This window comes from Rhinopithecus bieti, unplaced genomic scaffold, assembly GCF_001698545.2.
Source record: "Rhinopithecus bieti isolate Rb0 unplaced genomic scaffold, ASM169854v2 scaffold_5022, whole genome shotgun sequence".
NCBI lineage: Eukaryota > Metazoa > Chordata > Mammalia > Primates > Cercopithecidae > Rhinopithecus > Rhinopithecus bieti.
In genome coordinates this window covers 2,036,750-2,049,138 of record NW_016804965.1, presented here as the reverse complement: position 1 = coordinate 2,049,138, position 12,389 = coordinate 2,036,750, and the positions used below count along the sequence as shown (strand labels likewise).

At 34.3% G+C, this 12,389-nt stretch overlaps 1 long non-coding RNA gene across 1 annotated transcript in view; it reads left to right on the top strand.

The window, feature by feature from the left end:
• Positions 1–514: 514 nt before the first annotated feature.
• The window catches only part of LOC108528801 (uncharacterized), a 52,141-nt gene continuing 40,266 nt past the window's right edge, over positions 515–12,389 (top strand). Inside the window, exon 1 of the long non-coding RNA XR_001885303.1 lies at positions 515–559. This is a non-coding gene — a long non-coding RNA (uncharacterized LOC108528801). The remainder of the gene's footprint in view (positions 560–12,389) is intronic.

The following is a 12,389-nucleotide window of genomic DNA, read 5'->3' as shown; positions in this document are numbered from 1 at the left end:
GAGGAATTGGGGAAATATGCTGTCTTCACAGAGTCAACGGAAGTAGATCCAGAGAAACTAATATCTTTGAGCATGACACTGTCTTTGCCTCTGTGGTGATATTGCTGTGGCCATAGTTTATATAATTTACTTAAGGTTTGTTATTCTTATATTTTTAATCCTGATGAGGATTAATGATTATAGCAGGCAACATTGATCGAGTACCCTTAGGACACTATACTAAGTTCATATGCATTATCTTACATGTCCTTTACAACAAACCTAGAGGGTAGGTATTAATACTATCTGGATTTCATGGATTAAAAAGAAAAAAATATGAGGCCCAGAGAGTTTTAAAAACATGTCCAAGTTTACAGAGATAATATGTGATAGAGCCAAAATTCAAATCTGGTCACTCTGGCCACAGAGCCCAAACTCTCAACCCCTTTACTGTTTGGCTAGGTTCTAGAAGCTGAGAGCTGTGAGCTGGCAGAATTGCCATGTACTTGGAATCCATTTCAGAACTAGAAGAAACCTAAGACATAGAATGGAAAACATCAGCTTTACAGAGGAAAGAAAGGTATGTTCACTTCTTGAAGCCTATAACAGAAAAGAGAAATAGGGCATGAGAAGGAAAGCTAGTCCTAAAAATTTAACCTGAAGCTTCTCAGTAGGAGTTATTAGTCCATTTCCCTACTGCTACAAAGAACTACCCAAGCCTGGGCAATTTATGAAGAAAAAAAAAAATGTTTAATTGACTCACAGTTTTGCATGGCTGGGGAGGACTCAAGAAACTTACAATCATGGCAGAAGGTGAAGGGAAAGCAAGGCACATCTTACATGGTGGCAGGAGAGAGAGAGAATGAGAGAGGAGGGAACTGCCAAACACTTTTAAGTCATCAGAACTTGTGAGAACTCACTCACTATCATGAGAACAGTATGGGGAAAACCACTCCCATGATCTAATCACTCCCAGGTGCCTTCCTTGATATGTGGGGATTACAATTGGGGGGGGACACAGAGCCAAATCATATCAGTAGGTAAGCCCCTTATTGTTCCTTAGTGGCTCCTATAGGGATAACATTAATTCCTTTTTTTAAGGATGTGAAACATAAATTACAATACCTAAATATGATAATTCAACAAAGACACAAGTCCCAGCATCATCAAGTGTTCATTGAGAATGTGTTCTATTCTCAATCTATCACATCCAAGCCTGGTATGTCCACTGACGTGCAAGTATCCACATGCAAAGCTCCCTGAGGGCAAGGACAGAACTCTTCAGTTCAGCATGCAAGGTTTTCACAAGCTGTTTCTAGTCTACATGTCCACTTCATTTCTTGTCATTTCTCCCTTTTGTCCTGAATATCATGTTCTCTCTTCTCCCTAGAAAGCATTTGTCCAATTTCTACTTGGCAATGTTGCCATCTCACTTTGAAAGCCCAGCATAGATGTTGCTTTTGAGCAGTGGCAGTGCCATGAATACTTGGGTTCCAACAAGTGGAATCAGCCTTCCTCTCAAATACAGTATTAGGACAAGATCATGGACCCTCTGCTATCTCCAGATAGCCTGCAAGCCCTCAGCCCCTCACATGTATGAATACTAGAATAATCACTGCTTCCAGGTGCCCTTGCTGTGTCCTCTAGGATGACTGTCTCTTTCTCTCTGTTCCCACAGTTTTTTAAATATACCTCCATTACACCACTCATCACATCATATTTTAATTGTTTTTTGGCATATTGATTTTTTTGTTTGAGAACGGGAATTAATACTATACTGATTAAGTAGAGTGCTTAGAGCACAATAGCATTCAATAAATGCAGTTGACTTGCTGGTTCAAGACATTCTATCTGTTCTAGTCTTACATACAGCACTTGGAAATTTTCACATAATTATTAATATATTTGCTCAATGCAGCATGCATAAAACACATAAACAAAGAAAAAATAACCACTATTAACCCACAACTTGTTCCAAGTTTGCTTTCTCTACATTTGTTTATGATCTTTCAGTTTACGTATTTCCAATCTTATCACATTTTTTTGGCAAATGATACCCAGTTGTTCAAGCCAAAAATCAAGTAATCATCCTCACTTCTCCATTTCTCATATCCTCTACAGGCAATCAATCATCAAATTCTGTTGTTTCTACTTCAAAAATATATCTTAAATCTATCCATTGTTCTTCATCACTAGTCTTAGTCCCATCCACCGTCTCTTGGGTGGATAACTGAAATAGGCTCCTAATGTATTTCCTGGTTTCTCCTCCTCCCTTTATAATCTAATCCCCATACAGCAGACAGAGCTATCTTCTTTATAGTATAATAAGAGGCACTACCCTTCTGAAAATGTTTCAACAACTTGCTACTGCCTTTCAAATAAAATCCAACCTGGCCTCCGTGATCTGACTTTTGCTTTCTAAACCAACTTCATCTCCTACCTCTCTCTCCTTCTTTGACTGAGCGCCAATCACAATGACATTCATTTGTTCCTCAGTAGATCAAGCTTGTTCCTACTCTGGGCCATTGTACTTGCTTTTCCCACTGCCACAGTGGCTCTTTCCTCGTGAGCTCCTTTCCATCCTTCAGAACTCAGATGAAATGTCACTTCCACTGAGAACCCTTCCCTGCGCACTCCTCTAACATATTCTCTGCCTGTAGATCACATCCTCTTGCTTATTTTCTCCATAGCACTTACCATAATCTGTAATTATCTTGTTTATTGGATTTCTTGTGAAAGTCAACAAAATGAAGTCCCCAACAAAATTTAAGGACTGTCAGGGCAGAACTTTGTCTTTTCTTACACATTGACTCTCCAGGGTCAATAAAATATTAGGCACCCTCTACGAATTTCTTGAAAGAACAGGTGATTACATATTTAATGTTTATTGTATAACTTTACATTTATATAGTAAGCTCTTTGCAGGCAAAGACCATGTCTTATTTGGAAAGAATTTGATACAGCACCCTGAAAAGTACTATGTGATGACAGATACAATAAATGTTATCATAGATTTTGAAAAGTCTATCAGGATAACATTTAAAGTGATTCCAATCTCAGTTTTCATGGTAGAATATCAAGCCAAAGAAGCAGTAACACAAACTTCTGACATATATATATTTATATATATAGGAATCTACATATATATGGCCTTAAATAATAGGAATAAGAGGTTAGAGTCTAAGAATGCTTTGAAAATCTGAAAAATGTGAATGCTTTTGCAAGAGCAAGTCTCTGCTGTTTTTATCTCCCTGTGTGCTCTAAGCACCCATGGATTTCAGCAGTTCGCTTTTTAACAGGCAGTTGATGCCTAGAGGACCACATGATCAAGAGAACTGAGTTTAGTAATTCCATAAGAAGAAAGTCCAACTGAGGTAATGTATCTGAATTTAGTACCTAAATTAAAAGTTTGAGCCTCAGCTTTCCCAGAAGCAATTTCTTCTCTCATCGGGGAATGTATATGCTATAAATAAGATTATGTAGCTCAAAAGCTAATTGTTTGAGAACTCCTAATTGAAAGTAATAGCTAATGAAAGGGTCACATTAGTGACTTTATGTTAGTGGTCACATTTGAATCCTACATTTTATACAAATTTGGTTTATTTTTCTTACATAGCTGGCATTAGTGGATAAGTAAATTATTCTTGGATAGCTGCAGCAGCTAATACATGCTGGACCTGGACTAAAGGACATTAAAGAACATAACAAAGAAAGCTCCACTCCTAACTCAGAGATTCTTAGAATTACGGTGTAATTCTGTCTGAACTAACTCAAATAAAGGGTCTCTGAAAGCATCCAACAAACATTAGGAGCAAATAGTAGAGTTCTTTGTTTTAAGTTGAATGTGTAAGGAAATTTGGACAAATAAGGAAGCTAGAAAACAAATTATATGCTACCCTCTCCCATAGTCTCTGTATTATACTAATGTGTTCCACATAGGGTGGAATTTCAGTTTAAAAACGAGAAAGTGTTTCCTCCATCAACAAACCTGGCCTTGGATAGAGGCATACAAAACAGATTCACACATCACTGTCTGACAAGATGTTCACTGATAATTTTAGCAATGCTGAAGAACTTATTGATACACTTTTCCCTCTTAGAAAAGCATCTTAAACTCATGGAGAAAAAAAGTAATAAAGTGCAAGAAGCCAATAGAGAATTTGAAACTTTGCAAGACAGTGGGTGTCTAAAGTAGGACATCTTTCAAAAGGTCAGGCAATATGGTGGTGCTTATAAACAATTGCCTTATTATCAGCAAATTTTTACTGAAATCTTTTGGACATAAAACCTGTTCCATAAAATAAGCTATTTGCAATATGTTAAAAACAGGTTGACCTTTAGCTAAAAATTAAAGAACAAAGTGACAAATGATATAGCTTTAGATATATAAACACATAAGGCTTTCTCACCAAAGGCATTCTTACACCCTTTACAATGACTATCAGATGGAAAAGAAAGCCATCAGGGATAGTTCATTCTGGGTGCACTGCATTATTCATAAAAAGCAGTTTCCATTATTTGTTAAATATATTTACTAGTAAATATGCTAATGAAATAATAGACTTAGGTATCTAAATCTTCTGAGTTTTGGTCTTTGATTATCTGGGGAAAAAATCCTACTTCTATAAGAATTTTAAATATATCTTAATATGGTTGATTTATTCACTAATCCACTCATTTGTTTAACAAATATTTATGGAAGGCAGTTATGCAGAGGGGCAGGAGATACCCATAAAGGATGACTGGAAACATTCCATTGAAAACAGCTTAAGGGTATTATATCTCTATTGTATTATATTATTTCTGTATAATATTTCAAATTTTATTTTCTCACCCAAAAGCAAGTTAAGTATTATCTCTTTACATTTATTTTGCAGAAAAGAAGTAACTAGATCAAACAAATGAAAGGGAACTATAATGCAACAATAGAACTAAACTTATTAATTAGGAAAGTCAAGCTGGGAGACAAGATGGACAGAAACCCATGATGCCTTTGATAAGCAAAAAGTCTGAAACACTAACCACCACACTTAGGGCAACAAAATTATTTCCAAATCCTACTTACTTGTGGTGATAAGATTTCTAATTTATCATCAGAGATCTTTAGGACTCTGGAGAGAGTGGGCTTAAGAGCAAACTTTCTCAACGGTGAAGACAGCTAAATGAGGCCAAATAAATTAGAGATGTAGACAAAAGTTATTCTTAGACCACTGATGTATGTACCCTGGAAAGCCAATCCTATTTCCATGTAAAAGCTGCTAGTCATATCCATTATCACCTTGGCAATATTCATATAAAAACCTGAAAGTCATAATGTTTAGGAAATTTTGAGGGATAAAACTGATTCTTCCCTTTCATATCTGAAAAATTATAAGCAAAGTATACAAGTGCCTGCCTCTAACATCATAAAGACTTTTTTAACCTTTAAATATTTATACTGAACTGCTCTCATCTAGGCATGGAAGTCATGCTCTCTAGATATTTTGAAAAATATTTAAAAATTGTATATGCTATAATATCATGTCATTGATACACCTGACTGTGTAAATTACCGTGGTGTTTAAGTTTGTAGTTTTATACTCAATTATGATAATACAGCACAGATAAATTTAAGAATATTTATGTATTAAGATATTATCACAAAGTATAATTTTTAAAAATTAAATAAATGTCCTTGTTTGTGTCAAAATGCACACATGATTTTAAATGAAATACTGAAAGTTACCAATACTCGATGTACAAAAAAAGAATAGCTTATAAGCAACCCCACTATCAAAGCTCTAAAGACAATTAAAAAAAAATCTATTCTACATATTCCAAGAGAAGAGGACTGATAGAACTAAGTATAGACCCTAAAGCTGTCATTAAACCTTCCATGTTCTCAAATGCCAATCCTCAACTGGGGAGACAATTAGCTCTACATCATGTAGGCCACTAATACTAAGAGAACATCAAATCCCAAGATCTTGGACAGAGATATCCTTTTAAAAAAAATTAAGAAAATGCAGACCTACATTCCAGTGAAGTGGATGATTAATAAAAACCATGCACCTAAGAGAATGTAAAACTAAAAAGTAAATCACGACTATTTAGGTCAGCTGTTTTTTGATCTGCTTCAGCACTGAAATCAAGTAACATTAACATAGTTATTTCATGCTAAAGCAGGCCAAACCCTTTATTGCCAACCAAATTTAAAACCGTTACATAATGTTGATATATGCCATTATACGAAATATTATTTTCTCTAAATTACTGATATATTTTACTAAGCCAGGTTAATTTTGAAAAAAAATTTAACATTTTAATTTCAAATGAACTGCCACAGACCATATAATGCCACCAATAAGAGTGTAGTATATCTACCCTACTTGTGGAGAAGTGAAGAGTAATAGCAAACATAGCTAAATATCTAGAATTTAAAGTCACATTTTTTCTTGTGAACATAATGGACTCAATTCTCTTTACTATGCTTGAAGAAAATTCTACAGGGACACATAAACACAGCCTACTCTAATGTATGGGCCTTTGGTACTACCGTGCTTAGTGTCTCTCTACGTTACGATTTCAGAGCATATGACTTGATACTATCTTTATTCATGCTTTCGTTCAAGAAATGTTTGTTGGTTCCCTCTTTTGGGCCAGGTACTGCTTTAGAGGCTAAGAAATATAGGAGTACAATCCACAAGTTTCCTTTCCTTATAGAGCTTACATGGCTTGAGGGAATGGAGAATATCACACATGGAAAAAATGTTTTAAAGATAATCATAGATTGTGATAAACTCTATCAAAGAAACGAAGAAAGAACTAATATGATAGTTTAGTTAAATAGTGAAATCAACAAAGGTCTCTTTAAAAAGACAAAAAATGAGAAGGAGGCAGTTTGTAGAGGGTCACGGGAAGACTCTCCTAAGTAGAAAGAACAAGTTCAAAGCCTTTAAGGCAAAGAGCAACATGATTTTTTTTTAAGAACCAAAATAAAAAAGGCCAAAATAGTTAAAGAAAAAGTCTGCTCCTGATTTGTGCTTTCAGCAAAGCTACCTGCTTTCCCATGGTAAACAACTAAAAACTGGTCAAAATCTAGGAAGAACACTGTTTTCAGACTTGAAAACAGGCAGTGTAACACTGTGATCCCTAAATGAAGGGAACTGAGTGAGATGATTCCATTGCCTCCACTCTCTTCTGGAAGTTACAGACCATCTTTGGAGGAAGGATAAACAGGAGCTGAGCATAAGGAGGTTGAGGTAGCTGCACTTGGCATAAAAGAGTACTAGAGAGGGGAGAAAAATATATTTTAAAAGCTCCAGATCTGAATAAGAGTCTCCTGCCTCTTTGAATACAAAACTGCATATGTGTAGGGTAAAACTCTAAAATTTCAAACAAAGAGTAACCCTCTAAGGGCTGAACAACTTTCAGAGCTCACAGAGAGTAGGGAGACATTTGCATTCCTATAAGCCAAGTGGAGAGAGTTTGTTCAATATCTAGGGCATTCTGCAGAACTACTCAGTAGAGAAGGATTCTACATTAGAAATAAGGCTATATTAGTTCTAGAGTAAAGGTCTCTTTAGATCCACAAAAGAGTGAAGTTGCTCTGCAAGTAAGTGAACTGCCTGCCAATACAAGATAATTGTTAAATAAAAATGACAAACTCCAGACACGCAAAATATATTTTAAAATAACAAATTTTAACTCATGCCCTAAAACAAGCAATGAAGAAAGGACACCCTATTCAATAAATGGTGCTGAGACAACTGGCTACTCATATGCAAAAAAATAATAATTGGTTCTTGTTTCATACCATATGTAAAAATTAACTCATGATGAATTAAAAATTTAAATGTAAGACCCGAAACTGTGAAAATGCTTGAAGAAAACAGGAAAACCTCTTCTGGACATTAGCCTAGGCAAAATATTTATAGAAAAGACCTCAATAGCACAAGCACAAAACCAAAAAACAGGTAAATGGGATTTCATTAAACTAACTAAAGAATGTCTGCACAGCAAAAGAAGTAATCAACAAGTTAAACAGGCAACCTGCAGACGGGAGAAATTACACGCAAACTATGCATCCAACAAAGGACAAATATCCAGAATCTGTAAGGATATCAAACAAATCTACATAAACAAATTCCATTAGAAACAGGACAAAGGACATGAACTGACATTTCTCAAAAGAAGCCAACAAACATGAAAAATTGCTCAACATCACTAACCATCAAAGAAATGCAGATTAGAGCCACAATGAGAAACTACATCATGCCAGTCAGAATGGCTACTATTAAAAAAACAAAAATTATAGATGTTGGCAAGGATGCAGTGAAAAGAAAACACTTACATATTTTTGGTGAGAATGTAAATTACTTGAATCCCTATGGAAAACAGTATGGAGATTTTGCAAAGAACAAAACATAGAACTACCATTTGACTCAGCAATTCCACTACTGGATATCTACCCAAAGGAAAAGAAATTGTATCAAAAAGACAAATAAACTGGTATGTTTATGCAGCACAATTTACAATAACAAAGTTATGGAATCAAGCTAAATATCCATCAACAGATGATTAGATAAGGAAAATATAGTATATGTAAATCATAGAATACATGCAGCCTTAAACAAGAATGAAACCATATCCTTTACAGTAACATGCATGAAGCTGGAGGCCATTATTCTAAGTGAAATAACTAAGAAACAGAAATCAAATACCAGATGTTCTCACATATAACTGGGAGCTAAGTAATGGGTACACATGGACATAAAGATGGAAATAATAGACACTGGGGACTTCAAAAGAAGATGAGGCTGAAAGTGGAGTGAGGGTTGAAAAATCACCTATTGGATACAATGTTCACTATTTGGATGACAGGTTCACTAGAAGCTCAAACTTCACCATTGTACAATATATCCATGTAACAAATCTGCACATGTAGCCCCAAATCTAAAATTTTAAAAAAGAAGTAATATCAGTCAATAGAATCATATTCATAAATGACAGAAGTGATGAACTGAACAATTATGAACTTCAAAACAGCTATTATAAATAGGCTTAAAATCTTAAAGAACTATATGAGTATAATAAAGAGAGGAACAAAAACTATTAAGAAAAAAATGAAACTCGTAGAGCTGAAAACACAATATATGAGTAAAATTCAGTAGATTGGTAGATTAGACATTTCAGAAGAAAAAGATCAGTGAATTTGAAAGCATAACCTTAGAAATTTTCCCATTGAAGCACACAGAAATAAAATGCTAAGAAATCAGTTAAAAAAAAAGAGCCTCAGTGACCTGTATGACAATATTAATGTGTTAATGTGTCTAAAATGCATCCAGTTGGAGATGCAGAAAGAAGGGACCAGAAATAATATCCCAAGAAATTTACTAAAATTTTCCAAATTTGATGGAAAATTAAATCTACAAATGCAATGAGCTCATCAAATCCCAAACAAATACAGAGTAAACCAGGAGAAGCAGTGTCATAGTTAAATTATTAAAATCTACTAATAAAGTCAAAATCTTAAAAGCAAGAAGAAAAAGAGCAAACATTACATAGAGGAAAACAAAGATAAGAATACCTGCCAATTTCCTGTTTTATACTTTTATTTTAAAGTTCAGAGGTACAAGTGCAGGTTTGTTACGTAGGTGAACTTGTGTCATGAGGGATTGTTGTACAGATTATTTCATTACCCGGAAATTAAGCCTAGCATTCATTAGTTATTTCTTCTGATCCTCTCCCTCTTCCCAACTTTCACCCTCTGATAGGCCCCAGTGTGTGTTTTTCCCTCTATGTGTCCATGTGTTCCCATTATTTAGCTCCCACTTGTAAGTGAAAACATGTGGTATTTGGTTTTTGGTTCCTGTGTTAGTTTGCTAAGGATAATGACCTCCAGCTCCATCCATGTTCCTAATCACAATAGCAAAGACATGGAATTAACCTAAATGCTCATCAATGATAGACTGGTTATAGAAAATGTAGTACCTACACACCATGCAATACTATGCAGCCATAAAAAAGAATGAAGTACTTGCCAATTTCTAACAAAAAAAAAAAAAATTGCAAGAAGACAATGGAGATAAATCTTAATGTATTGAAAGAAAAAAATATAAAACTATAATTTTATATTCAACCAAACCATCTTGCACACACACACACAAAAGAAATGAAGGCATTTTAAGACAAAAAAAAAAAAAAGCTGAGAGAATGAAACCAGCAAACCTGCACTAAAATAATAACAAAGAAAATTATCTGAGTTGAAGGAAAATAATGACAAATGGAAATTGGGATCTACACAAATGAGTAGAGTGCAAGGGAGGGTAATACAAGGATATACAAAAATTTAGTATTGTGTATTAAAAAATTAAGACACTGGACTATTTAAAGCCACAAAAATGTATTTGCAGGGTTATAGCATATATAGAGATAAAGTATATGAAAAAATATATAAAATCAAGATAGGGCAAATGGAAGCATCTTGTTGTAAAATTCTTGTGTTATACTTGTAGTATAACAAGAGATGAGTGTAGACTAAGGCAAATTAAAGGCACATGCTATAAACCATAGAACAACCACTAAAAGAATTAAGGATTAAGCCAGGCAAGGTGGCTCATACCTGTAATCCCAACAATTCGGGAGGCCAAGGCAGACAGATCACTTGAGGCCAGGAGTTTAAAACCAGCCTGGGCAACATGGTGAAACCCCATCTCCACTAAAAGTACAAAAATTAGCCAGGCGTGGTGGCACATGCCTGAAATCTCAGCTACTTGGGAGACTGAGGCAGGAGAATCTCTTGAATCCGGGAGATGGAGACTGTAATGAGCTAAGACTGTGCTACTGCACTCCAGCCTGGGTAACAGAGCAAGACTTGGTCTCAAAAAAGAAAAAAAAAAAAAAAGGATATGCAATAAGCCAATAATAGAGATAAGATTGAATACTAAAATTTATTCACTCAATTACAAAGCATAGAAGAAAAGAAGAAAGAACAGATGAAACACATAGAAAATAAATAACAAGATAGCAGTCTTAAAACTAATACATCAATAATTACATTATTCGATAGTGGATATATCCAATTAAAAGGTAGATTGTCAGCCTGTATGAAAAAACAAGACACAACTATATGCTGACTGAAATAAAGCTACTTTATAGAGGCACAGATGGACTAAAAGCCAAAGGTTGGAAAAAAATATGCCATGTAAACTCTAAATGTGACAAAGTAGGAATGACTTTATTAGATAAAGACTGATATCATACTTCAAAAAATGATATACTGTAGATAAAGAAGGATTTTTCATTAAGATTAAAGGAACAATTCATCAAGGATACATAACAAGACTATTTGTCTATGTGGCTAATGACAAATCTTTAAAATGCATAAAGCTAAAATTGAGAAAACTGAAGAGACGTATAGCCACAGTTTCAGGTAAAGATTCCAATGTTTCCCTCTCTGTAACTGAAAAAAAAGAAAAGATAAGAAAGAAAAAAAAAACGGTATGCAGTAAGTAAAAAAGAAGGAAGGTTTAAATTTCCACCTAGAAAAGTTAAAAGGCAAAAGCAAATTAAACCTATAGCGTGTAGAAAGAAGAAAATAATAAAATAAGACTGGGAATAAATGAAGGAAGCAACAGAAACAACACAGAAAAGCCAAAAAATCAAAGTTGAATCTTTGAAAATAAATAAATAAATGAAACTGTTAAACCTCTGATTAAACTGGCCAAAAGGAGAGAAAATATAAATTACTGATATAAGGAATCAAAGTGAAGCTATCACTACAGATTCTAAAAATATTAAAAGAGTAAGAGAGCATTATGAATAATTTTATGCTAATTAATTCGACAATATAGATAAAATGAGAAAATTCCTTGAAAAGTACAGATTATACAATGGCCAAAAAAATGTAGGAAATCTGAATGGATGGAGGTAGTGAATAAAGGAGAGAATAGTACAAAATTGAGTCCCAGAAGAAAATAAGAATCAGATTATGTAGAGTTTCATAGAAAAAGATGAGGAGTTTGGATTTAATTATCAGTGTAAAAAGCCACTGAGAGAGTTTAAAGAGCGGCACAGTCTAATTTCAGGTTTTAAAGATTACTGGCTACTGTGGAAAGAATGAATTCTTGAGACACAAGATTGAAAGACAGAACATTGAAAAGAAGGAAGTTAGGAAATTATGTCAGACGAGATAATGGTGGCTTAGACTAAAGCAACATCAGCAGAGAGGGAGAGAAGTGGGTGGAATCAAGATATATCTCCAGCTTAGCTCACATATCACAGAGTTAACATATATGTATATATACACAGACATATATTTCTTTTTCAATGTAATATTTGTTTCTCCAAGAAAAAAAGCATTGAAGTAAATTTTATTTTCCCATTGATTTCTTGAGTTGTTTCTTCTCTGAGAAAATTATTTCCATGTA